The 11,356-nt window shown below is 38.9% G+C and overlaps 1 long non-coding RNA gene across 2 annotated transcripts; it reads right to left on the bottom strand.

Annotated features, from left to right (window-relative positions):
* Positions 1–341: 341 nt before the first annotated feature.
* Positions 342–1,704, bottom strand: LOC148703080 (uncharacterized). 2 transcript variants are annotated; one of them, XR_015987823.2, is made up of 2 exons: positions 992–1,704; positions 342–885 (listed from the first exon to the last, which is right to left on the bottom strand). It is a non-coding gene; the product is annotated as an uncharacterized LOC148703080 (long non-coding RNA). The 2 variants fall into 2 exon arrangements; XR_015987822.2 differs by having other exon boundaries at positions 342–745; positions 992–1,217.
* Between the last annotated feature and the right edge of the window lie 9,652 nt (positions 1,705–11,356).

An 11,356-nucleotide genomic window follows, 5' to 3' on the forward strand; every position in this document is an offset into this window, starting at 1 on the left:
TTATGACCTAGTTCCACAGTAACAACTCCGTTCAGAACCGAGTTGACTCGGTGCGAACCGACCAGTTCCTATCTAGTCTACACTAAATCGATCGATTCTGGCCAGTTCGGACACTTACTGGCCAGTTCCAGTTGGAAAGGGACCGATTATGGCCGGCTTGATAGGAGTTCCGACCGTACAGGCCAAATTCGATCTTATAAGCCGAATTGACCCGGTTCACACCAAGTTCCTTTGTCTTGTCAGTCGCTTCAGTACCATATTCTATTATCTTTGACCACCCTAGATTCAAAGGGCATGCAGAAATAAGAATAAATTATAGAGGTCTCGCCTCAAACATCGAATTCATCGACCAACGGGAACGTGTTGATTAGAGGTGAAAAGGAGCATTGTAATCTAACAGTTATGAAACAATAGCAGTTCAAAAAGACAATGGCTGAAGAAAAGTTTGAAAAAAAGGGGAAAATCAAGATAATTATAAAAACATACACACTAAAATCCATCAATTGAGAAGCAGCGAAGAGACAACATAGACATGGATCTAGAGAGCTTTCAGCTAAGAAAGCCTACCAAATAAGTGATTTTCCTTATTGATAAACCAACAGCTTCTCATCCCCCTTTGCGCAACATCCGATCAAGCTCACAAGATTCTCATGCTGCTGCAGTATGATCAGCATGAGAACTTCCACTAGAAATTCTTTACTCCCCTAAAGCCCATAGTGATTGAGCTGCTTGATGACCACCACACCTGTTCATCAAAAACCAATTATTGATTCACATATTTTACCAAGAAGAAAAAAATCTTTCCATCTAAGAACTTGCCTCGTTGAAATCGAGTTAGCTTTTGAAGACCCTTCCGAAGCCCCCCTCACCGATCAAATTGGTCACCTTGAAATTTTGGGTGGCTCAAGAACGAGAAAAATTCCCCCCAAAAAATTTGAAGAAAATTCGGAATAAAATGACAAGAAGTAATCGAGATGGAATTCCATCATACCAATGGAATCGACAGCGACGCAGGCATTCGGTGTGGCATTCGTACTGTCTTTCATCAGTCTTGCTGTTGGCCTTCGTTTTCCTCCGATGAGGACTGAAACAAGAAAAACAGCTCATCTATGGCTTCAATCCTAAATCCAACAGGAAATCTCCAACCTTAAACACTATCCTTCTCCCCGTTTCCCTCCCAATCGAACCCAGAGAACAAAACCCCATCCCACCACCACTCCCCATCCTGTCAAACCCAAACAAAAGATTTCTTTTTTTTATAACAAAACAGACACTCCAAAGGGTAACAAACACAGGATTTGATTAAACTAAGCCTAGAAACAACCACCACTAAATTCGCTCCAAAAATAAACAATCTTACCCATTCCTCGTGAAGGAGAATCTCAAGATGTTACCTTCCTTTTTCATATAAATTAGAATTAAAAGACAACGAGAATTCCAAAGAGAGGTGAAACAAGGAGAAGGAAGGATCCGACGGCTCTAATACCCGAAGCTGAGGAAAAGAAATAGGAAGGGTTTTAATTGCTCTTTCCTTTTTTTTCACTTCATTAAAATAGGGTGTTGCTGTTTATAAGAAGCTTTCCTTTTTTGTCACCATCTTTGAAGCTCGAAGGCTTCTCTTCTTCGTCATACTGTGAAGAATGGGAGAAGAGGAGACATCGATGGAAAGAGACTTTTGCCCTTGTTTGGCGTTTTTCTCCTCCGTCGCCTTCTTTTCTTTGTTCTCTGTCTCCCTATACAATCGGGGCATGGCCAGGCTTATCCACGTCCGAGTCGCCCAGTGATCCAATCGGGAGGGAAAAAAAAAAAAAGTCTCAGCCCAATCAGCCTGAATCTCTCAGAAAAAAAATTAAGTTAAAAAAGATAAAAAAATAAAAAGATTATGAAAGTAGAATATAAAATCTCATTTTCTTACATTAATAATTAAAAATTTGAGATATATGACTTCTATTTATAATATTAATGAGATTTTTTTTTCAAATTTGCTTTGAATTTCTCTTTTCGAAAGTTTTTTCGTTTTCTCCAATTCTCGTAATTCGCGAAACTCGTGATGAAGAGAGAAAGTTTTTGAAATCTGGCATCTCGCATCGATTTGGGTGATTTTTTTTTCTTTTCTTCTTTATCCTCTTCTTGGGACTTGCTTTAGGACTGTGTTCTTAACCTCTATTCCCTCTGTTTGGATCCTACTGGGTTCTCATCGTCAAATAGTAATTGGCTCTCAAAAAATAATATGACTAATAAAAATAATTAAAAAAATAAAATTTTATAAAAGATAAATTTTGATTTTTACATCAACTTTGCTTTCTATTGCTTACCTAATTCTTCGCAGATTAGAAGATAATACATGGTCAAAGTCTTTTTTTTAAAAAAAATGGTTTGACTAGCTCGTTCGGAAGCCTAAACGATGAAACTTTAGTTCGATTCAGCCCTCTAAGAGTTTGGACTAAAGTTATAGATCTTGAAGAACTATCCAATCTAAAAAAAATAGATCGTCTCAATCGGGCACGTATGACCAAGTTATAACCTCTGAAAGTTTGGTCTATAACTTGGCTTCTTGATATGACATATTTCGCTCTTAGGTGCTGTCCAGCCCTACTCGTGGTGGCCAAGGTGGTCCACATCGAATTTGAGGATCTTCCTACATCAAGATTTCCCCTATTTAGGAGATTTAGCTCTCGCTAAATCAAACTGAAGGTGGAAAAACACTTGCTTCTCTATCTCATGGTTGAACCATCTGAGTTTACTCGAAGATTATTTCTGGCTTTATTCCTTTGATAGATAACCAAATAATTGTTATGTTGTATTACATACTTTATTTCATGTACATGAATAATGAATCATAGCATTAATGGAGTTCTGAGGAAGGATTTATTGTTATTTATTTATTTTATGCATGCTTATGGTAGTGTTTATGAATAAAAGCAGGGAAATAAAGCAGCAACAGGAAATGAATAATTCATGAAAAAGTTGAGCAATCCTCCAACTATAGCAAAATAGTACCCTTGTAGTAAGTCAAGCAATTAGAACTAACTTTGGTGTAGAATATTTACATATATTATCATGTTAGACTATGACATGGCAAACTAGTATAAGATGCAATGATAGCAGGGTACTTTGGAAAATAAGATCTAAAAAATTTGATCAATCAAACATAAACTATGTTTTCATGGCTACTAGTCCATATGTTGCATGCAATTGTTGTACAATGGGTCCAAAGCATGGGATTATCCAAACTCACTGACAACAAGTGTGCATGTCTTTAGCAGATGCAACAGCGAAGGACAGAAACATGAGATACAACAGAAACACAAGTATTAGGATATGAGTACAGACAACAATAGTGTAGTGCAAAGCCCCCTTCAATAATATTTCTTGACATTAAAATCAAATAGGCTAAATAACAGTAGAAACTTAAGATGATATACAAAATAATACATTTGAACATGCCATAAGTAGTAATGGATGAAGAATATATTCATGGCCCATTATAGATTAAGGTCTTCATTTAGATTGGTTTGAATGTCAAAGTCGAAATGCTTGCATATCATTTGAAGTTGTCAAGAGGTTGCATGTATTTTTTAAAGATAAATTCATCAGGGTTTTTCGGTAAAAATGGATAAAACTGAACAAAACATACAAAAAAAAACAAGAGATTAGCTGAGAGAGAGTGAGAGAGCAGTTGAGCTAGACTTTTGATGGTAGGATAAGAATCCAAACCCTGCCAATGCATGATTGAGGATGGGTCATCTAAAATGAAAATCCAGACTGGTCATCTTGATTTCCAATATTAAAGAAACTACTAATGGACATGCCTAAATCAATTTTCTGCAAAGCCTACAATCTGATTTCATGGTTTAGATTTGAGTTCTATCTGTTAGATCTAAAAATCCTAGGTCCTAGATCTAAAAATCAGTAGATAGAAACCTCAACAATCCTTAATAGGCAAATACTAAATACTTTGGTTAAAAGTAATCAACCAAGGTCAACCAAGGTGAACAAAAGCAAGGGAAGAAGGGGGAAGGCATTAAAGTTGAATAACTTAGACTAATTCTTCTTTAAAATTCAAAGGCTGGTAGCAAACAAAATATTTGGATGCCAAAGACCCACCTCATCAAGTGGACACTTACATATGGCACCAAGGCATCTAGCATGACAAAATGTAGTGTGGATTATATGGATTGAGAACTCACACTATTAATCATGATCTCCAAATATTGAAACACAAAAATCATAATTTATATGATTCTAAAGCTTAAACCATTAATTTAGACATTCAACCATATCAAACTTATGGCCTAAACAAATATTAAAAAAAGTTAACAATGAAAAGTATTAAAACAAATGAAAAATAAAAAAATTGAAGTCCTCTACCTCATATGGGATCAATATCCCTACATCAAAGGAATCAATATCTCTACATCAAAGGAATGATATGTTCCATATAGAGAAAATCTCTACAAATATATACTTAGTTGGCAAAATCAAGTAATGACTTCTATAACATGGGATTATATAGCTGGTCATTATCTACCAAATCCGATTGCATGCTTGGTCGAGGAAATCAAGGAATGATTTCTGTTGCTGAAAATTGGACCCGGGGGCGGCCGTCGACTGAGAAGGAGGAGCTCCGGCATGAGATGGCGGGTGGCGGTCAGTCAGCGGGCGGCGTCCTCTGGGAAGCCTGCAAAAAGCCGGTGGCCGGGGTTTCCGGCGTCAGCCCTCCGATGCCTAAGTCAGAGGGGGCAAATATATGGGGGGAAAGAAAAAGTGTCTCCGGAGTTTCATTGTCCAACCTGTTCTAAGATGGAGGGGTACAAGATTACCTGTGATGTGACGGGGCGAACGGGTTACCGTCATGATTGAGCATGTCGTATGAATTAATGCATGATCGTGTGAATTAATGCATTGCCGTAGGAGATCAGGCCGGAGCCAATGAGTCATCATGGCTGATCGGACGTCGCCGAGCGGGTCAACTGTTTGCCGTGGGGGGCTTGAGATCTGTAGATAGCATGCGCATTAATTGTTGAGTGAGCCGGAGGTCAGCAGAGGCCATGCACATTGATTGTTGAGTGAGCCGGAGATCAGCGGAGGCCATGCGCATTGATTGTTGAGTGAGCCGGAGATCAGCGGAGGCCATGCGCATTGATTGTTGAGTGAGCCGGAGATCAGCAGAGGCCATGAGCATTGATTGTTGGCAGAGAAAATAGGGCATGGTCCCTGGTCAAGCTGCAGAAGGATGTGACCGCGGCGAGTGGATGGTGAGGCCGGGCTTCCGAGGTTGAGAATGATGTGGTCGGGTGCCCGGGTCGGACGTCTCGGGGTTGAGCGCTTGGTCGGGTGCCAGGTCGGGTGCCTCTGAAGCCGGGCGTCTTCAGGTCGGGCGCCTCCAGGTCAGGCGCCTTCAGGTCGGGCGCCTTCGGGTCGGGCGCCTCTGATCACGTGCTGGCGATGTGCTCACGTGCTTTGGGGCGATTTATTTTTTCCTAATACTACCCCCCGACTTCCGAGTTCGAGCCGTTTGCGAGCTCGAGCTCAGGAAGTAGTTGCCTTTATTGCATTAGTGGGGGCCAGGGCGCCTTAAATTATTCCGGCGTTCCGCGCGCTTCGGGGCACCTTTAATGAGAGGAGATGGGGCGACGCCCTTTCGTCCTTCGAGGTCGCCTCGCGTGGTGGGCTCATGATGGGGCTCCGAGATCCGATGGGACGCTGCCTTAATTCTATACTCGAAGCGTCAATCCAGATTAAATATGTCGCTTCGATTTTTGGAGCCGACACGTGGCAGATTCTGGGCGGAGGGCGCGATCTGGTCGTGCCGATCTGGACCGTCGGGGGGTTCTATATAAACCTCCTGAGCTAAACCTAGAATGGTTTCGTTTGGCCGTCACTATTTTTTCCCTCTTCCTCTCGTTTCCTTCCTTCTTCGACTGTCGCGACCGAGTCTCCCCGGCGGTGTGTTGAGGCGATTTTCGGCGGTTCCACAGCAGGTCATTTTCCCACATTAGCTCGGGGGACCTTTTCTTCCTCTTCTTCCCTTTTATTTCTTGTTTTCTCCTTCGTTTTCCTTTCGTTCGTTGTCTTCTTCATCATTTTTCCCTTTTCTGGGATGGGTCGTGGTCCCGGTGAGATCGGATCTAGCTTGACTGAGGAGGAACTAGAGCTGGTCCGTTTCCGATTTTTTTTTCGGCCCGGGTTTCATCTTGAGCCTGCGGGGTCGGAGGACCGGGTGACGAGGCCTCCTCCGAGTCGGATCGGAGTGTACGTTGAGATGCTCTGGGCCGGCCTGCGGTTTCGTCTTCATGAGTTCGTGAACGAGCTGCTGGTGGAGTACCAGCTCGTCCCAGCACAACTCGCTCCGAACTCGTGGAGGACCATCATCGGGTTCATATCCCTTTGCCTTGCGCACGGGATACCGACCTTGATAGGTGTTTTCCGCCGGTGCTTCTTATTGAAGTCGAACCCGGCGGATGGGGAGTGGCTTTACTTTGCCTTTCGGGGCGGTATGTCACTCTTCCGAGGTGCCCCTTCCTCTATTCATGAGTAGAAGGGGAGGTTTTCCTTCCTCTCCTCCGAGCTTTCGTGGGGGTTTGACCCGAGATGGAGGAATCCCCGGCTGAAGGCTCTTAACCGGCTCACCGAGCTCTCGGCGAACGAGCAGAGGGCATTTGATGCTTTACGCGGCCTCGGGGGCGATATCCTTCTAACCGGCCTCCTGAGCGAGGAGGCTTTGGTGAACGTCGGTTTGAGCTCGGCACGCCCCAATGGTAAGAGCGGTCGCACTGCTCCTTCTTCATTTTGTTATTTTTTGTCTTATTTGCTTCTTTCCTTTTCTTAGCGCTGATCTAACACTTAGAAATATTTTCTTCTTTTCAGACGTTCCCAATATGGTGACGAGCAACACCGCACTTTTCTACCATCTTAAGAGGAGGGTGGCTGAAGCTGGTGGGGCTCTTCTCGAGCCCAGGAAGAAGGCCAAGTCGGCCTCAACTTCCGCCCCTGCCGAGGCGAGGGGCTCTGGGGATGGACTCTCCGGGTCCGTCCGGGTTGAGGCCCCGACTACGGAGCAGGCGAGCTCGGGCTCCCAGGGGGCGACGGAGTAGAGGACTGGAGTTCTAATACTAACTTGATCCAATTATAAAGAAGAAAGATTTTTCTCAATCTATTCAACTCAAATATATTAAAAAAAACTAGAAAAAAGACCGAAGAAATACGAAAGTAGGGCTTAAGTCTCCTTTTCTTTCATTAATGATAAAAAATAAGGTACATAGTCTCTATTTATAATACTAGTGAGGTCCTTTCTTTCACAATTTGAATTGGATTCCTCTTCTAGTTCAAATAGGACCAGCTCTTAAAAAATAAATATGACTAATAGAAATAATTTTTTTTAAAAAAAATAAAATTTTTATAGAAGGTAGATCTTTACTTTTATATTAATTTTGCCTTCTGTTTCTCGGCTTAATTCTTCACAGATTGGGGCCTAATGGATAGAATTTTGGCTCAATTCAACCATGTAAGGAGTTGGCCCAAAACTGTGGATCTCGAAAAGCTACCCAATTTTAAAAGAAAGGATAATTTCGATAAGGCATCGTATTACCAAGTTATAGCCTCCAAAAGTTTGGTTTACGACTCAACTTCCTGATATGGCGGATCTCACTCTTAGATCCTGTCCAACTTTATTTATAGTGGCCAAGATGGTCCACATCGAGTTTGTGGATGTTACTGGATTATGAAATTAGTGTGATGATGGAGATAGTGGCCTAGAAGATCAGGATTGGATACAGTGCTTGCTTGGATGGATATCCACTACGTTATTGCTGTTATTTACTCAAAATGCATGTCAAGGTGGATTGGAAAATGGAATTCAAAATACTAGGACCCACCTACTGTATAAGGGGGAGAAATTATATCCTACACTGCATGTATCATATGGCCATGCACACCACCAATCATAGCTACTTGTTTCTATGAGCCCTATTCATCAAGTGCTCTTCTCAGTGCACCGCTATAAAAATGAGTAGTTATGATTATCGACGTGCAAGGCCACGTGGTGCATGCCTAGTAGAAAACAATTTCTCATAAGATGGTGGGAGACATTTTGAAGCATTGGAGGGTGTGACTATTTGTATGTGCATGTTGAAAAATAATTTCTTGCATTTTCATATAAGAGATGAATCTTTCATTACAATGCATTGTGTAGCTGCTTTTCAATGATATTATAGTTAAGCAAATACATTTTGCAACATATTTCTTTTTAGAATTAAAAAAATGTATTTTGAAGGATATAAGGGTTGTTTTCTCTTTTTTTTGTGTGTACATAAAGGGCAAGTAAGCATCTTGAAGGACATATTAGATGCTTGTGTAAGGTCGATTAGGAAATGGAGGGTGTGACCATTTGTATGTGTTTAATAAAAGATAATTTTCCAATGTTTATATAAGAAATGGATATTTCATTACAATGTACTCCATAGCTGCTTTTCAATGATATTATAGTTAAGTAAATATGTTTTGAAACATATTTCCTTTTTTTATATCTAAAAATGTGTTTTGAAGGATAAAAGGGTTGTTTTCTTTTTTTTGTGCATAGAGAGCAAGTAAGTGCCTTGAAGGACATATTAGATGCTGGCATAATTTTATTTTTAATAACTAGAATAAGAGAAAGCCATGCTGAAATTGGGATGAGGCTGGGATTATATCTAGCACCGATATCCAACACCAATTGATTTTGTGAACTCAACTCAATAGGGAACTCATTTTATATCCATGAACTTACCATATTGTATACTCAAAAGTAACAAGATTTCTTCAAACCCAAATAATGTTGGTATGGAAAATCTTAGTTCAACCAACCTCTTTTTTTTCTTATGAAATATATCAATCCTGCAACTACATGGTTGGGGGAACTTTTGAGTGAATGAATGAATGGAAACAAACATCACCTAATAAATTATGCTTCAAATAGCTTCTAATAAGGTCAAAAAGTTGTTAGATCAATCTAAAAAAATATTTCTTGGTCTAAAAGTATTGCCTAATTAGGTGTTTGTCCTTTAAGAAAAAAATCAATAAAAGCACCAACATAGAAGGTATCTACCTCATCTAAAGAAAAAAAAAAGTTGGATATTATTTATTAGTTTCTTCATTTCTTTTATTTTCTGTGAGATATATCCTTGCACTTCAAGCAAGCTTTTAGAAAAAAGTTTGGTTTTTCAAATGGACCTTTAATCTAAAATGCAAGTAAATGTAAAGTTAAGGTAGCTTACAAAATTAGGCCTCTTTCTCATGATAGTATAAGTAATAGTTGTACACTAAGAATTGGACTAATTTCTAACTAAGAAAATAATTATATATACCTTCACCCGTTTCCTTTCAATAGAGTACATATATCATTAGTTCGCATATTACAAGTCTTTAATAGATTATATTTGTACTAATATATACCAATGTTTTATATAAAGTAGGAAAACTGCATTTAAATAGACCAAAAGTTGAGAGAACCTGTTAACTCATAAGGTCATTGACTCAAACTAATTTCAACATCTATGTTAAGATCAATAATAAAGGCAAGCTACCTCCATATATCTTCTTCATGTTATTCGATGAATTATAAAGCCTATCAAGCATGGAAATAGGAGTGAAACCATCTATAAAGAAGCTATTATCCTAGAGAGGTAGTTAGATAGAAACTCATTTAATACATGAATTAGTATAATTAAATAATTTCTATTGAATAGTAAGTCATATCTATTGCTGTTTTGGCAGCATTTTTTTTAAATGGTGAATGAATTGCCTTTATGCCCTTATCTTATAAAGAGAAAAGAAAAGAAAATGCATGACTCAATGTTTAGGAATCCTGAAAGAGTAGAAGATTAGAAGACATATTATGCGAAGGCAGGTGCATAGAATGGGCTAGTGTCTAATCAAAGGAAAATAGAGATGAAGAAATTAAGAGAACTTAGTGGGGAAAGGGTAAGCATAAAATTCACTTAAGAAGTTGGTGACAACAACACACACTAGCATGGTAGAACTTTAGCCTAGGATTAGCTAAAATCAGTATTTACCTAAAATCCATTAGACTGATCTCTCTTCTTCCATTAGACTAGGCCTCTTTTATCAAAATAGGAGACTTCATTATCATTATGGTAATTTTGGTGCATGAGTTAACTTCAAATTAAGTTCATGTATAATTGTAAGCTCCAAGGCTCTAAGTTTGCATGTTAGTATGACATTGTACATGATAACTATTTAACCTTTGTTATTAAAGACACATATCTAGACAACATCTAAATTGAACAACATTGATAGAGCCTTGCCTTTTTCCATATAATGCTTCCAATATGGAGAGTGTAATGATTCTGATTATGACTACTTATTTCTTTATAAAAAGGTTCAACCTTTTAATCAAATGCCATACTTTGATGTCTAAAGTTAAATGTGGATCATAATATGCAATGTAAACTTTTTTATTTATGTACTCACTAAGTTAGAGGCTATCTATCTTATTCAAAAATTCATGCTTGTCTACATTATTAAATGTTATGAAAGAATAGGTATCAAATGATTTATGAATATAAGGCTATGTGTAACAATAGATAAGATCATTCTCTCCTTGCATGCATAGATTAGATAGTTCTTCAACATTAAAGTAGTTGGAAGGTTTTTGCAAGGATAATCTCCAATAATAATAAATATCTGATATTTCAACTGCATCAAATAAAAGAACATATAATGAATTTGATGGTTACCACAAAAGGAGGGTGAACTTGCTTTGAATGCTAATATATCCCTATTCTTGTTGAAGAGTCCTTTTTTTCAGATTACAATTTGATATTTATAAATGGCTTCTCTTAATTGGTAAGATGGATGCCATTACTCATCTTAGATATTGATCCTCACTATTATCTAACACATGGCACACTATTGCTATACATGATAAGTAATGCTACCTCACTTCTCATGTCATGTGTAATGGAAAGTTAGGTACCATTACTTATTATGAATACTTGTCGTTGTTGTTGCTTCAAATTAGCCACTATTCTCATGTTTGACCACTCCTCCAATGCATAGATAGTTGTAACCATTGGTCAACCACCTTCCCCAAACTTCACTCCACTAAGTCTTCATCCTAGGTCAAAAGCTCTTATTCCCTTCAGTGTACACCAAATTCACTCGGCCTACACCCTTGGTGTTTTAGCCTACATCTTTCTTACTATATTAGCTTTTTGATCATAGCCAGTCTGGATGTGGTGTAAATAGGTACTCAAAAGGAGACTAACATATACTAAAAACATGAGATAGCCAAATTAGCAAGATGAGAATGATCCTTAAGTGTTTTGAGCATAAGATTCAACAACCCAAAAGTTCT

Source organism: Phoenix dactylifera, chromosome 6, assembly GCF_051530095.1.
Source record: "Phoenix dactylifera cultivar Ajwa chromosome 6, Ajwa_hap1_PhDact_Kaust_v1.1, whole genome shotgun sequence".
Classification (NCBI taxonomy): Eukaryota; Viridiplantae; Streptophyta; class Magnoliopsida; order Arecales; family Arecaceae; genus Phoenix; species Phoenix dactylifera.